The 16,426-nt window shown below is 39.3% G+C and overlaps 1 protein-coding gene across 14 annotated transcripts in view; it reads right to left on the bottom strand.

Moving 5' to 3' along the window:
- LOC112426266 (uncharacterized) overlaps nucleotides 1-16,426 on the bottom strand; it is a 152,502-nt gene that overhangs the window by 17,557 nt on the left and 118,519 nt on the right. For 10 of the 14 annotated variants that reach the window (XR_011626100.1, XR_011626099.1, XR_011626101.1 and 7 more), the window contains one exon: nucleotides 6,920-10,186. The gene's annotated coding sequence lies outside the window, so the exon portion shown is untranslated. The remainder of the gene's footprint in view (nucleotides 1-6,919; nucleotides 10,187-16,426) is intronic. The other 4 variants (XM_071100605.1, XM_071100608.1, XM_071100607.1 and 1 more) reach the window with 4 other exon arrangements.

Here is a 16,426-nt window from a genome sequence, read left to right as displayed (position 1 = left end):
CCCTGCCTCTGTTTTTTTACCTTATAAAAACTTATCTACCAAGATGTTTATTTTATAGACATTTTCCTACAAAGCATATTACTAGATTTTATAACAGCATTGAGATATAATTTGCATATCATAAAATATATCCCCTTAAAGTGTACAATTCAGCAGTTTTTAGTAAATCCACAGTTATACAAACATCACCACTATCTAATTTCAGAACATTTTCAACTCCTCGAAAATAAATCCCATGTCCATTAGCAATCACTCCCTATTCTTCCCTCTCCCTGCTCCTGACAACTGCTAATTTACCTTCTGTCTCCATGAACTTGCTTGCATTAGACATTTCACAGAAATGGAATCATACAATGCAGGGGTTTTGGTGCCTGTCTTCTTTCATCCAGCATAACGTTTTCAAGGTTTATCTATGTCGTAGCATGCATTAATTCTGTACTTCATTCACTTTTATGACCAAATAATATCCATTGTATGGGTATATTGCATTTTGTTTTTCAACTCATCAGTTGATGAACATCTGGGCAACTTCCACTTTTTGACTATTATGAGTAATGCAGCTAAGACCATTCTTGAAGATGTTTTTCTGTGGACATATGTTTTCAACTCTTCTGGGTTTATACTAATCATGGAATTACTAGATCATATGGTAATTCTATCTTTAACATTTTGAGAAACAACCAAACTGTTTTCTATAGAGGTTGTAGCATTTCACCATTCCACCAATAATATATGAGGGTTCCAATTCCTCTGCATGCTCACCAACACTTGTTATTGTCTGTCTTTTTAAATTTCAGCCATTCTAATGGGTGTGTCAGGAGTCTCATTGTGGTTTTGATTTGCATTTTCCTAGAGACTAATGATATTGACCATCTTTTCATGTACTTTTGCCCACCTGTATATCTTCTTCAGAAAAAAATGCTTATTCAAATCCTTTGCCCATTTTTAATTACATATTTGTCTTTTTATTATTCAGGGTTTTTTTTGTTTTTTGTTTGTTTTTGAGATAGAGTTTAGCTCTTGTCGCCCAGGCTGGAGTGCAATGGCACAATCTCAGCTCACCACAACCTCCGCCTCCTGGGTTCAAGCTATTCTCCTGCCTCATCCTCCCGAGTAGCTGGGATTACAGCCACACACCACCACACCTGGCTAATTTTGTATTTTTAGTAGAGGCGAGGTTTTTTCCATGATGGTCAGGCTGGTCTCAAACTCCCAAACTCAGGTGATCCTCCCACCTTGGCCTCCCAAGGTGCTGGAATTACAGGCGTGAGCCACCGCACCTGGCCTGTTATTCAGTTGTAAGAGCACTTTATACAAAGTGCTTGATACAAGTCTCTTCTTAGATATACGACTTGAAAATATTCTGTCACATTCACTGGCTTGTGTTTTCCTTTCTTTTTTTTCGAACTAGGGTCTCACTCTGTCACCCAGGCTGAAATGCATCTTGTGATCACAGCTCACTGCAGCCTCAGCTGATACTTCAACCTCAGCCTCCCAGGTAGCTGGGACAACAGGTGCACACCACCGTGCCTAGCTAATTTTTTTATTTTTATTTATTTATTTATTTATTTTTGCAGAGAGGGCGTTTCGCCATGTTGCCCATGGTCTCCAACTCCTGGGCTCAAGCAGTCAGCCCTCCTCAGCCTACTAAGTGCTGGGATTACAGGCATGAACCACATGCCAATCTGTTTTTACCTTTTTGGTGGTGGTCTAAAGCACTGCAGTTTTTTTGTTATCCTTAATAAAGTCAAATTAGGCCAGGCACAGTGGCTCGTTCTTAGGTCTATGATCCATTTTGAGGTAATTTTTGGATATGATGCAGGATAGAGTGTCTAAATTTACTCTTGCAAGTGGATTTCCAATTGTTCTGGCATCATATTGGGGGATTATTCTTTCCTCCATTGACTTGCCACCCTAGTAAAAAATTAATTCACTGAACATGTAAGGGTTATTTCTGAACCTTCCATTTTGTTCCATTGATCTAAATTTCTATCCTTATGCCAGAACCACACTATCTTAATTACTGTACCTAAATTTTCAAGTTGAGAAATGTTAGTCCCCTAATTTTGTTCTTTTTCAAGGTTTTTTGTTTTGTCTATTCTCGATCCCTTGAACTTCTATTTAAATTTTGTTCTTTTTCAAGGGTTTTTGTTTTGTCTATTCTCGATCCCTTGAATTTCTATTTAAATTTTAGGACCAACTAGTTATTTAATGCAGAGGGGGAAGCAACTAAGATTTTGAAAGGGAATGTCTTCAATCTGTGGACCATTTAGGGAAGTATTGCCATCTGAACTATATCAAGTCTTCCAAATCATGAACATGGGATATTTTGCCAATTATTTAGGTCTTTTAAAATTTCTTTCAAAAATGTTGGGCAGTTGTTAGTGTAAACATTTTGCTCTTCTTTGTTAAATTTATTCATAAATATTTTATTCTTTTTGATACTGTTAAAATAGAATTGTTGTCTTAATTTCATTTTCAACTTGTTCATTGCTAGTGTATAAAAATAGAATTTATTGATTTTATTACATACTGATATATTGATCTTGTATTCTGCAACCTTGCTAAACTCAACTATTAGCACTAATGAATTTTGTTTTGTTTTGTTTTGTTTTGTTTTGTTTTGTTTTGTTTTGTTTTTTTTTAGACGGAGTCTCGCTCTGCCACCCAGGCTGGAGTGCAGTGGCCGGATCTCAGCTCACTGCAAGCTCCGCCTCCCGGGTTCACGCCATTCTCCTGCCTCAGCCTCCCAAGTAGCTGGGACTACAGGCGCCTGCCACCTCGCCCAGCTAGTTTTTTGTATTTTTTAGTAGAGACGGGGTTTCACCGTGTCAGCCAGGATGGTCTCGATCTCCTGACCTCGTGATCTGCCCGTCTTGGCCTCCCAAAGTGCTGGGATTACAGGCTTGAGCCACCGCGCCCGGCCACTAATGAATTTTTAATAAATTCCTTGAGATTTTCTGTGAACAAGATAATGTCATCTTCAAAGAGAGTTTTATTTCTCTCTTGTCAGGCTGGGTACATATATGTTTTAATTTTAAAGTCTTTCAGATGGATTGACCCTTTTATTATTATAAAATGTCTATCTTTGTCTTTAGTAACAATTTTTGTCTTGAAGTCTATTTCATCTTCAAGAAAGCCACTCCAGTTCTCCTTTGGTTACTGTTTGCCTAGTTTGTTTCCATCCCTTAACTTTCAATGAATTTGTGTCTTTGAATCTAAAGTGTGTCTCTTGTAGACAGCATAGAGCTGGATTATGTTTTTTGTCCATTTTGCCAATCTCTGTATTTTTACTGGAGTGGTTAACCCATTTCTATTAAGTAATTACAAATAAGGTAAGTTTATATCTCCCACTTTGCTATTTGTTTTCTATATATCTTATACCATATTTGATTCCTCTATTCATCCATTATTGCCTTATTTTATATATATTGCATAGTATATTGTTTTAATATCCTTGCTGCTTGTTTTACCATTTCTAAAATTTTCTTAGTCGTTGCCCCATATATTATGATCAACAACCCAATTTAGAACAATCTAGTTGAAATTATTACCAACTTAATTTCAATAGTACTAAAATTTCGTTTTGATATAGTTCCATTTCTTCTCTCTCCTTTGTGCAATTTTGTCAATTAACTTGTATCTTTACACAGTGTAAGCCCATAAACACAGTTTTATAATTCTTGCTTTAGGAAGTAGGTATTTAAATAAAAGAATAAAGGATTTACAAACAAAATACATTTGTACTATATTTTTTATTTACTTATGTAGTACATTTACCAGTTACTCTCTAATGTCCTTTCATTTCAGCCTGAAGGACTCTCTCTTTAGTAGTTCTTGTAGGGCAGGTCTGCTAGTAGCAATCTCTCAGTTTTTCCTACTCTGGAAATGATTTTATTTACCCTTTATATTTGGAGAAAAGTTTCATTTAATATAGAAGTCTTGATGAATAGTCTTCTATCATCCTTTTGAATATGTAAACGGTAGCCTTTTGATATTCATGGGTTTTTATCAGAAGTCAATTGTTAAATCTTACTGTGGACTCTATGATTCTTCTGTTGCTTTCAAGATTTTCTCTGTCTTGATAGTTTATAATGTATCCAGGTGTGGATCAATTTGTGTTAATTTTACTTGGAGTTTTTAAAATTTTTAAATGTACAAGTTCACATTTTTTATCAAGTTTGGGAAGTTTTCAGCCATTATTTTCTCAAATATACTTTCAACCTTTCTTCTCTCCTCTTCTGTGATTATTGCATATATTTTAGTACACTAGATAGTGTCCCATAGATTCATTTTTATTCATTTCTTTTTCCTTTTTCTTCCTGATACTAGATAATCTCAGTTGAACTATCTTTAGGATCACTGATTCTTTCTTCTGTCGGTTAGCATCTGCTGTTGGGCAACTCTAGCAAATTTTTATTTCAATTATTGTATTTTTTGATTTTAGATTTCTATTTTTCTTTTTGATAATTTCTATCTATTCATTGAAATTCTCTATTTGGTGAAGTATTATTTTCATGCTTTCATTTAGTTCTCTAAATATGTTTTTCTTTCCTTTTTTAAAATTATTCATAGTAGCTGACTTAAAGTTTTTGCATAGTAATTCCAACATCTGGACTTCTTCAAGTACCATTTTTATTTACTTTACTTTTTCCTGTTTCCTTGTGTATCTCATACATATTTATTGAAAACTGGACATATATATATAATATAAAATATAAATATAAAATAAAATTATAAAAAATATATATAATTATATAATGTGGCTACTCTGGAAAGAAGATTCTTTCAAGGTTTGTTATTGTTGAAGTTTATTGTTGTTGCTGCTGTTTGTTCAGTGACTTTTCCAAACTAATTCTGTAACATTTGTATTCTTTGTCATGTATAGCCACTAAAGTCTCCGTTTAGAAACTCTGTGCTTAGCTAATGCTTAGACAGAGGGGTTTTTTTTCTTTTTCTTTTCTTTTCTTTTTTTTCGAGACAAGGTACAAATACAGTTCACATCAACCTCAACTTCCTGGGCTCAGGTGATCCTCCTGCCTAGTCTTCCAAGTAGATGGGATCATAGGGGCATACCACCACACCCAGCATTTTTTTTTTTTTTAAAGACACAGGATCTCACCAAGTTGTCCAGGCTCGTCTCACAGTCCTAAGCTCAAGTGATCCTCCTGCCTTGGCCTCCCAAAAGGTAGGATTGTAGTCATGAGCCACCATACCCAGCCCAGAGATTTTCTTAAATGACATGAAACAATGAGTCCCCTAGGCTTCGGTAAGAAGTTCTGGAAGAGGAAGGGCATCTACAATGCTTAGTCAGGTCATTGAGAATTCTGCCTCTGCCTTCACTTCCTGCTTACACAGAACCTTTAGGTCAGTCACAGATGAGTGCTCAGAATCTCCTCAGATTTTTCTGGAGCAGGTGCATAGCCCTGAACTTGCATGTGGAATTCCAGATTCCTGGGAATATGTTGGAGCTTTTCAAACCCTTCTATGGTCATACCATTCTTTAGTTTTTCCTTTTTAAATGTTTTGCTCAGCCTCTTGGTAGCCTCGTCTGTTAATATCACCTCAGGTAGCTGCCACATTAAATAATTGCCATTGACTGTTTTCAACAAATAGTTTAGCAAAAGGCTATTTGTACAGAGTTAAGTCTGAGTCATATCAAAGACAAACTGTGAAACAGGTCAAACAGTGGCAGTTTTCTGGAGATGGAACTTCTCCCCTTCAGTAGTTGCTAGGCTGCTTACTTTCAGGGCTACCATATTTATGAGGCTGTTAGTTTTCAATGTTACTACAGAACTGGAGAGAGGTGGAATGGGACTAGGGCAAGTTAAAACATCACAACACTTATTATTCTTACCAAGATTCAGCTACCTTTCTTGAATCAACACTCTTCAGATTACTGAAAACCTTTGATTAATTTTCAGAGTTCTGAAAAAGTTGCTTTTAGCTATTTTTCCAGTGCTCTTATTGCTTTTATGAGGAAGTGGTGTTTTTTTAAAAATGTCCTCATTCTATCATTCCGAAAGTGCTTTTTCACGTCTTTGTATTTTAAGCTAAATAAGCTTATACCTTCAGAGTTTGTCATCATGGCATGAGTTGGGTCAAAATATAACTATGATACTGGGCACAATGGTTCACATCTGTAATCCAAGTGCTTGAGGCCAGGAGTTTGAGACCAGCCTGGGTAACAAAGTGAGAGCTTCATCTTTACAAAAAAACTTTTTTTAATTAGCCAGGTATGGTGGTGCACACCTGTAGTCCCAGCTACTTCGGAGGCTAAGCCAGGAGGATCACCTGAACCTAGGAGTTTAAAGTTACAATGAGCACCGTGATCACACCATGGCACTCCAGCCTGGGCAACAGAGTGAGACCTTGCCTTTTAAAGAATAATAATTTTATATATATATATATACACACACACACACACACACACACACACATATACACACACATAAATATACACACACACATATATATAACTATATATATAGCTATATATATAACTACATATATATAACTCTATATATATGTAACTATGGCAAGGGATTTTTTTTTCAAAGTCCAAAATAGTTGTTAATCAAACCCAGGAGTGAGTCACCTCAGAGATTCTCTTATAAAAATCACTTTAAAAGCAAAACCTTAACTTCATCAGTATGCCAATGCTGATCCTCCAAATATTTGAATTTCAACAAATATTTATGAATTTCATTCTACATGCAAGCATCTGTGTTAGCTGAAATGGAAAATCCAAAGACATGATACATGAGGTCTTCTCTAAGAAGATTTAAAGAACACACACATCCCAAAAGCTAAATTATAAGACAAAGATACATGCCTCTCATTCATCCATATGCAGCACTAACCCAGAGATAAAGTAGGACCATAGTAATGATAAAAATTTATATTCCTTCCCTCTTACCTGTGATTTGCAGAAACTCCAGTTCCCATCATCATAGTCTTTTCTATTTCCACAAGCAGTCCTGAGTTCAAGAGGTATCTTAGAGAGGCTGCTTAGCCCCGTGGCTGTCAGATCTAGAGTAGTTAAAGGATAATGTCCAAGTCAGTCCTGTTTAGAGGAGGTTTCATGGGCTGTATAGCAAGAGCCTAAGCTCCATAAATGAAAAATCCATTTTCATCTCTTCTCCAAGCAGAAAGTGGTTTTTCTTCCCAAAAACTCACTTTTCACACTACCTCCTGTGGGCTTTGAATTCAAGCAGAGAAAGATCTTATTGCCATTTTCTATTAGCCTCAAGACTTCAGACATTATTTATCACTTAATGTCTAACATGTAAAATGGAAATAATAAAGCCTACCTACCACTTGGGGCTATAGGAATTAAATGAGATAACATATTTGCACTGTTTGGCTCACAGATAACTTTCCATAAATGTTTATTCTTCTTCTCAAAGCATGAATCCCTTCTTTTGAAAGACCACCAGGAGATGTACCTCATCCTGAGGGATCTGCAGGTATATGAAGGGAGCTCCTTTGTATTGCTCCATTTATTTATTTGAGACAGGGTTTTACGCTGTCACCCAGGCTGGAGCACTTTGGTGCTATCACATCTCACTGCAGCCTTGACCTCTCCAGGCTCAGGGGATCTACCAACCTTAGCCTCCCCAGTAACAACCATGCCTGATTATTATTATTATTATTTTTTGGTAGAGACAAGGTTTCTCCAAGTTGCCCAGGCTGATCTCAAACTCGTGAGCTCAAGTGATCTTCCCACTACAGCCTCCCAAAGTGCTGAAATTACTGGTGTGAGTCACTGCTCTGGATCCTGCATTGCTATTATCCCAACTCAAGTATCACCTCCCCAGAGAAGCCTTCCCTGACCACTCATCCAAAATAAATTCTCATTTAGTTGCTCTCTTTCCCATTACTAAGATGGCCAATCATCCCAGTTTGCCTGGGACTGAGGGCTTACCTGAGACACAAGATTTTCTGTGCTAACACCAGGGCAGCCCTGGGCAAACTAGGAAAAGCTGGTCAACCTACCATCATCCTGCTTTGGTGTTCGTTTGGGGGGTTTTTGGCATAGTTTTTGCCTTATCTGATATAACTCGGTTTACTTTTTTTGTTGTTTCCTCATTTCCTTCAAGCAAAAATGTGAATCCCTTAAGGTTCAGACTGGATTTTGTCTGTGTGGTTTACAGCTGTGTTCAGATGCCCGTAACATTACATGACACACAATAGTCACTACATGCTATTAATATTCATGGAAAAACTGAATGAATTGCTCATTCATTAATTGATTCATTTTCTAAAATACTCACCTTTCTATTCTCCCAGTTTAATAACCTAAACACATAGGTGATGCCAACTTTTGTATGACACCACAATTAATAAAAAGGCATGTTGCATGGCTGTGATGACTGGGTTATAAGCACTTGAACCTCTGTGGTAGGGAGAACTTCAGACAGCTGTGTTCTTTTTCTTCTGATCCCAAACAATATAATTAAAAAGGATTCACTGAAATGTAGACGTTTCTACCATTTACCCTGGAATGTTGGCTCTACCAAATATAACCCAGTCTGTAAATACAAGATTAGTGTCTGTGAAGAGAAAGCTCTGCTTCTACAAAACGGCATTCAAAGGGAAATCTCCACCTTTTCTTCTTCTTATAGAAGCAGGAGCATTACTCATAAGACCCATAATTACTTTAAATATTCCACAAGGATATCAGAGCTACAAATGTTAAAACACAATCTGAGACCGCATCTTTGGACTCTATAATGAGCCAGATAAAGATGGTGCCCTTTTCTCCACTATCAGTTTACTCCATAAATGAGAAGACATAAAGTAGTTTTAGATTTAATTAAAGTAATTGACTGGATTGCATTTTGTAGTCCTGATCGTCATTAACATTCTTGACCTCTCTGTCACATAGATGTGCCGGAGAATTTTTCCGATGGATATTTATTATGAATATTATCATCAATAAGCACCATCAACATATTAAAATTAATTTTAACTTCTTTATGGGAGACTGAAAGCACAACCAGCTTTTGAAAACCATCCACTCTAAATCATTTTTTATCGATTCAACATGACTAAACCTCAAGTACAACTAATAGGGAATTTTATGTGTGTGTAGGCAAGTTTCTATATATGTAAAATATTTAATGTTATTTCATCTCTAACTCTGGTTACATTAATCATGTAACCATATTTTCCAGAGCCTAAGGATTCACTTGCTATTTTAAGCACTTACTGTGCAGTCCTCACGCTGGCTGGCTTGTTTCATGTCCACATGGTTATGCAGCGACACATGGACATTTGGTCTTATTTTGACTGCCCGCAAAGGGCTTAATAAAAGACAGGCTTTGGTGCATCAAAAGAACTTAGTCCACAGGTGTTCTGAGCGTGGCTAACTTGTATGTAGAACAAACAATTAAGCTCTGGAATTTGAGACTCTAAATTGTATCAGTTGAGCACCTGTTCTGAAGAGAGGAAAACACCTTTCATTACATTACCCAAGGGCATGACAGGCTCTGGGCTGTGTAGAGTTACAGCAGATCCTAGTCTGGCATGCTAGCTGAGATGCTGCCACTCCTTCTGTTAATGCTGCCAAGGACTTCGAGTTGAACATTTTTAGAGAATACCTCCGTCTCTGTCTCCATCTCCATTTCCATCCATGTGCCTCTCCATATCCCTTTCCACATGTACCACTTTACTGAGCACCTACTACAAGCTAGACAAAGTGCTAAAGATTTTAAACATGGTACATGTAATCCCTCCCAATCACCCTGCAAGACTTAGTACCGAAAGTCATGTCAGTTTTAGTGGGGAAATCAGGATTCAAAGCCAGGTGGGTTGGACACCAGAACCTGTAGTCTTGATCATCATGCTATCCGGTGGGCAGCCTCCAGGTTTTCACAGGCTCCAGGGTGTCTTCTGGCCTCCTTTCTGGCTCTTCCTTCAGGTCTTAGATCTTCAGCCTTCCTACGTCTCTATTTTCGGTCATCTTCTTTTTCACTCTAAGGTGCTCCCTGATAATGCCATGCCCTCCCATTATGGCCCCAGTCACCATCCAGAAGCCACCAGCTTTAAAACCTCTCCAGGGGCCCGGGCGTGGTGGCCCACACCTGTAATCCCAGCTACTCGGGAGGCGAAGACAGGAGAATCACTTGAACCCCGGAAGCGAAGGTTGCAGTAAGCTGAGATCATGCCATTGCATGCCAGCCTGGGTAACAAGAAAGAAACTCTGTCAAAACAAACAAACAAACAAACAAACAAACAAACAAACAAAAACCTCTCCAGGGAGGTTCTACTTCAACTGACTGCTCCCATCAGCACTGGAGAGACTCTCTCTCAGACTGCCCCAATGTTGTCCTTCCAGAACTGACCTAAGTGATCGTCTTTCTCAGCAAGCCTACTCCTCTTCCAGCGTGGCCAGCCTGGAAATGACAGTACCCATCAGTCACCTGAGCTCCTCCCTCTTCCTCTTCCTCTGGATCTACTTCACTCTCCTCAACCCATTCTCCACCTGGCACTGCCAGAGTAATCTTCCAAAAACACAAATGTAGTGCCTCTCCTTCAAGCCCACCAATGGCTTTTGAATTCCTTTGCAAAAAGACTTGTTGACTTGGCCAGAAAATCTGGCATGTTTTTTAGCTAGCTTCAAACCACTCTTTTTCTTTATCTCAGCTTCCTTCTCTTGCCTATCAGGTGACATGATCCTTTACCTTTTGAGAATTTCCTTAGCCCACGTACTTCCCAGATTCTCCTTCACGCCTGTGCTCAAATGTCATTGTAACAGAAAGGATTTCCCTGACCTTCCCAACTCTCTGTCTTTCATGTCCTGCTTTAATTTTTTCACAGCACTTACCACCTTTTGGTATGTAATATATTAGTTCATTCCCTTGTTTGATTTCTCTCTTCTCCCATCAGAATTCGGCTCCATTACAACAGGGATGTCTGTGTTTTGTACACTGTTGTATAACAACGGCCATATAACTGTGCCCAGTAAATAGTAGTCACTCAATAAACATTTAGTGAATAAACAGAAGTTCTTTTTCTTTGATTTGTATATATTTATCATGCAAAATATAAAAGGACTCTTGACATTTTATTTTGCTGAACTATTTTATTGTAAACAATCACGTGGATTCAAGCGAAATTTAACCTAAATCAACTAAAGGGCTGAATCTGCCCAGTCACTGACTTACACCTACAAGTACCCTGATGTCCAGGTCAGGTATACCAGGTGGACAAGCCAGCCACAGGGAGGGACCAAGTACGTCTTAATGCAAGACACAGCACTTGGCCAGGTGTGGTGACTCATGCCTGTAATTCCAGCACTTTGGGAGGCTAAGGCAGGCAGATCACTTAAGGCCAGGAGTTCAAGACCAGCCTGGACAACATGGTAAAACCCTGTCTCTACTAAAAAAATTAAAACGATTTTTAAAAATTAGCTGGCCATGGTGGTGCATGCCTGTAATTCCAGAAACTCGGGAGGCTAAGGCAGGAGAATCGCTTGAACCCAGGAGGTGGAGGTTGCAGTGAGCCAGGATCACACCACTGCACTCCAGAGTGAGACTCTGTCGCCAGAAAAAGAAAAAAAAAAAAAAAAGACACAGCACTTATATTGAACCAGAAGTCAGAATGCTCTGGACTATGTGTTTGCACGTGAAATTCACTATTACAGTCTGGATGGACCAGAATATCCAGTGAATGTGGCAGTCACAGCAACAGGCTCTCTGTCTCTGGGATGAAGACCATTCTTTGCTAGACAATGAATATATCTAACATACCTCTCTCTGCCTTTGCAAAGAGTGAGGGAGCCTCTTTGGATGCCAAAATATTCAGAATATTGAGGAATTTTGATTGCCCAGAATATTGGGCATGTACAGTCACTATAACAAAAAAAGGGACCTTTTTCGTAACAGTCTTAGTCACTGATGTGATAATAACAATAATGACAGCATCTGACATGTATGGATTGCTTACAATGTGTCAGACACTGTACATAGTCTCATTTACTCTTCACAACACCTCTAAGAGGTGGAGAGTTCATTGTCCCCATTTTACAGATAAAAGAAAGCTAAAGCTTAGTGAAGTTGGGTAATTTGCCCAAAGTCATGCAGCTGGTTAACCAAAATGTGACTGAAATAACCGTCTTGATCCAAAGCTCATATTTCTTCATGATTTTGCCTTCCAACCTGAAAATTAGAACCATCAATCCCTTCAAGAAACTTTAAAGCTGGTTTTCGCATAGTAAAGATGAAAAGAATGCCATTATAAACATAAATGGTGAAAGGAACAATATAAAGTAGTAGTAAACGAACACCAAATAGCCCAGCTAAAAAAGTGCCTCAAGAGTTAGAGGAAAAACTATGTCAATCTGAGTTAGAATCATCGGAGTGGGCTTCATAAAGGAGGTGACATCTCAGTTGGATGAGCTTGGAAAGATAGCAGGGATAATGATGATTTTTCCCAAAGGGAGAATCCAAAAGGCCATCCAAACTGGGCATTCAAAAGGGAGAAACAGCATAAACAGAGCCATAGCAAGAGAAGTTCAAAGAGGTTAAACTGGGAACTGGGGCAGTGTTTTCTAAACTGTTCAACCAAGTAACCATGATTAGGTGCAGAAAAGGGTTTAACACTGATCATGCTTGGGAAGTGTTGAGTTCATCACATTTTTGCAGGACTTCTTGGAGCCTTTAGTGAGGCTAAGTACATTAAGTGCCTCATGAAGAGTGAGGATATTATACTTCGGGTTTGTTTTCCTGATGTATTTGACTAATAGACTCCCCTGCCTCTTTTTTTTTTTTTTTTTTTTTTTGAGATGGAGTCTCGTTCTGTCGTCCAGGCTGGAGTGCAGTGGCATGATCTTGGCTCACTGTAACCTCCGCCTCCCAGGTTCGAGTGATTCTTGTGCTTCAGTCTCCTGAGTAGTTGGGACTACAGGCACGCACCACCATGTCCACCTAATTTTTTATATATTTTTTAGTAAAGACAAGGTTTCACCATGTTGGCCAAGCTGGTCTCAAACCCCTGACCTTATGTGATCCACCTGCCTTGGCCTCCCAAAGTGCTGGGATTACAGGTGTAAGCTATCAAACTCAGCCAATTTTTTTTTTTAATGGGGAAACTGTAAACATCTCATTAAACTGACAATCCATTGAATGAGTTTAAGAAGTGATGTTTTGCAAACTTTATGGCCAATAACATATAGAAGACCAACAGGAACCATTCCATGGATGACCTGAGTTGCTCTGGTAAGGTGGTCTGGCACTGTGGCCCTAGGGCCCTGGTGGAAGTTCTGGATAGGACCATGCCATGAGCAATTGTTTGAGAAAATTTGTCTGGCAGGAAAGACAAGCATCAGACCCCGGCCAACTAATGAAACTACGGTGCGATACAGTGGAAAGTGGTGAGGGTCCGAACTAAACTGAAAAATGTGGTCTCTTCATCCTTTTCCATTTCTGCAGTTCATCAACACAACAGCTTTCATACCCTAGTCAATTTTCTGAGGTCATTAGAAAACTGCATCTACATGGTCAGCAGGGAGAAACTGGGCATCCAAAAAAATCCCATGAAGATGCAGGAGGAAAACAAACGAACAAACAAACAAACAAAAAACCTAGAAACTAGTCTGCCTGATCATATAATTTCCCTACTTAAAAGTTTTCAATGTGGGAGGCCAAGGGAGGCAGATCACTTGAGGTCAGGAGTTCGAAACCAGCCTGGCCAACGTAGTAAACTCTCCCTTTACTAAAAAAAAATACAATTAGCAGGGCATGCTAGCATAAGCCTATAGTCCCAGCTACTTGGGAGACTGTGGCAGGAGAATCACTTGAACCCAGGAGGTGGAGGTTGCAGTGAGCTGAGATCGCACCACTGCAGTCCAGCCTGAGCAGCAGAGCGAGACTCCATTTCAGAATACAACGAAAAGAAAAAAAATTTTAAGTAGTCAATGGGTCCTCCTTTCCTCTAATATTAAAAATAAAATATTTTCCCCGGCCTCCAAGGGCCTGTATGGTCTGGCCATTGACCACCTCTTCTCTGCACCTCACACTCTGCTCACATTCCCACTGTATAGCAAGTCCTTGGGCACTTCATTTGACTGTAAGCTCCATGAGGTCAGGGGCTGTCTGCTTTTGTTTATCTCATAACTAGCACATAGTAGGAGCTCAATAACTATTTTAAGTGAATGGGTGGATGGACAGCTTATTCACAGGAACAGATGTGATTTGTTTTAGAATGCTTTCTAGCAGATTCCACCGAAGTCCAGTTCTATCCCCCGATATCAAGATTAACAAGTTTTAAAATAAAACTTAGCAACTATACATGTAGCCCTTTCTGTTTGACTTTATATCTCACATGACCTCTCCTGTGTCTGTGAATCAGAGTTTCCAGCTGGCTGGGATTCTATTTGTCATTTCTCAGCAGGCAGAAACCCAAAGGCCACAATCTCTGGTTGCTTTATTCTTTTTCCTCTTCACAGATCACCCCAAGGGAGACACCATCTACTATCTTCCTCACGTAAACCTACAGCATCTTGATTTACCTTTCTGACTGCAAACACCTGTTGAATTATGAAACATAATTAGTCCATTTCTACCTGGAATTCTTAGCCAAAATTTTAAGTTCAATTCAATTAGGAAAAATAATACAAAATACCTATTCCCACTCAATTCTAGATTAATTGAAATCTTTCTGTTGAGTTGCTTATGCAGGTAAAACTACACCACTGGCTTTGGATATTTAAAAAAACAAAAAACAAAAAAACACTCGAGATATTCAAAGCCTTCCATATGTTGCCTAAACTACCATTTTCTTCTCATTTCCCACAATATCCACCAAGAAATTTACAGTTCAGCCACTGTAATTTCTTTTTGTTTTTGTTAAAACAGAGTCTTGCTCTGTCGCCCAGGCTTGAGTATAGTGGCATCATCTCTGCTCACTGCAACCTCTGCCTCCCAGGTTCAATTCTTGTGCCTCAGCCTCCCAAGTAGCTGGGATTACAGGCGTGCATCACCATGCCCAGCTAAGTTTTGTATTTTTAGTAGAGACAGGGTTCTGCCATGTTGGCCAGGCTGGTCTCGAATTCCTGGCCTCAAGTGATCTGCCCACCTCAGCCTCCCAAAGTGCTGAGATTACAGGCATAAGACACCATGCCTGGCCCGAGCCACTATAATTTCTAATCAGTTTCAATATTCAGAAGTATTTTTACCACTGATTTCCATTTTCCAAGCTCTTACGACCTTATGGGGCTGCTTATGAATTTCTCTTCTTCCTTAGGCCAGGCAATTCAATGTTTCAAACTGAGTGGTTTCAGACACTGATTTTTGTCTTAAAATGGGAGTCAAGAACATTTTATTCCTTTATTTATTTATTTATTTTTTGTTTGAGACAGGGTCTTGCTCAGTTGCCCAGGCTAGAGTGCAGTGGCTTGATCTCGGCTCACTGCAACCTCTACCTTCCAGGTTCAAGTGATCCTCCCACCTCAGGTTCTTGAGTAGCTAGGACTACAGGCACATGCTGCCATTATATTTATTACATATATTAAATATATAATATATTATAATTATATATACAAATTACATATTTTGTGTGTGTGTGTGTGTGTGTGTGTGTATATCTATTAGAGATGGGGTTCCACTCTGTTGTCTAGGCTGGTCTCAAACTGTGGGGCTCAAGCAATCCACCCACCTCAGCCTTACAAAGTTCTGGAATTACAGGCCTGAGCCACTGCACCCGGCCTTACTGTCACTCTTTCTAAAACACATCTGTGAGAAAGACAAATGGACCCTTTGAGTCTCCTTGAGAAATCAATTGAACTCTTGTTATGCCAGATGAGCCCAAGGACATAGTTTTGAAGCCTGGATCTGAGCACTGTGCTGGGCCTGGAAACACTTCACTGCTTTACTTGAGAAGGCAATCTCTCCGATGACTGAGCCCCAGGCACATCCAGGAGGCTTCGTAGCAAAACACCAACAGCTAGAAAAGGTTGTCCTGCAACTTTAGATTAGCACCAAGGCCAGAAGTGGGAAGAGGTTGTCGCCAAACGCCTTCAGCCATCTGAGCAGCTCTTTCAGCTTGGTTTGTGCTGCTTTGTCCTGGGGACTGTCTAAAATGAAGGACCTATTTGGCTGCCCTCTGCTTTCCCTCTGACTCCGTGAAACACCCGGAATGTTCTCCGAGATGCCTGGGGGTAAATTAAAAGTTCCATTCATTTATGTATGCCGCCTGTCAGCACTCAGTCAACATCAGCGCATACCTTTGGACATTGCCCAGATAAGTTGTATTTGATCTAGTGACCTAAAGGTGAATTGTAGGTTAGACTTAATTACACTCATGAGCCAAGTGCAAGTCAGTAACAAACCTTTCTATTTCACTCCGAAATACCGTGAAACCCCTTAAGGGAGTCCACTGATTATACCAAAGAGGTTTGTATGAACCAACTAGGGTAAATAAT

Source organism: Macaca nemestrina, chromosome 7 (genome assembly GCF_043159975.1).
Source record: "Macaca nemestrina isolate mMacNem1 chromosome 7, mMacNem.hap1, whole genome shotgun sequence".
NCBI lineage: Eukaryota > Metazoa > Chordata > Mammalia > Primates > Cercopithecidae > Macaca > Macaca nemestrina.
Note: the sequence above shows the minus strand (reverse complement) of the source record. Positions and strands in the feature narration are given on the sequence as shown.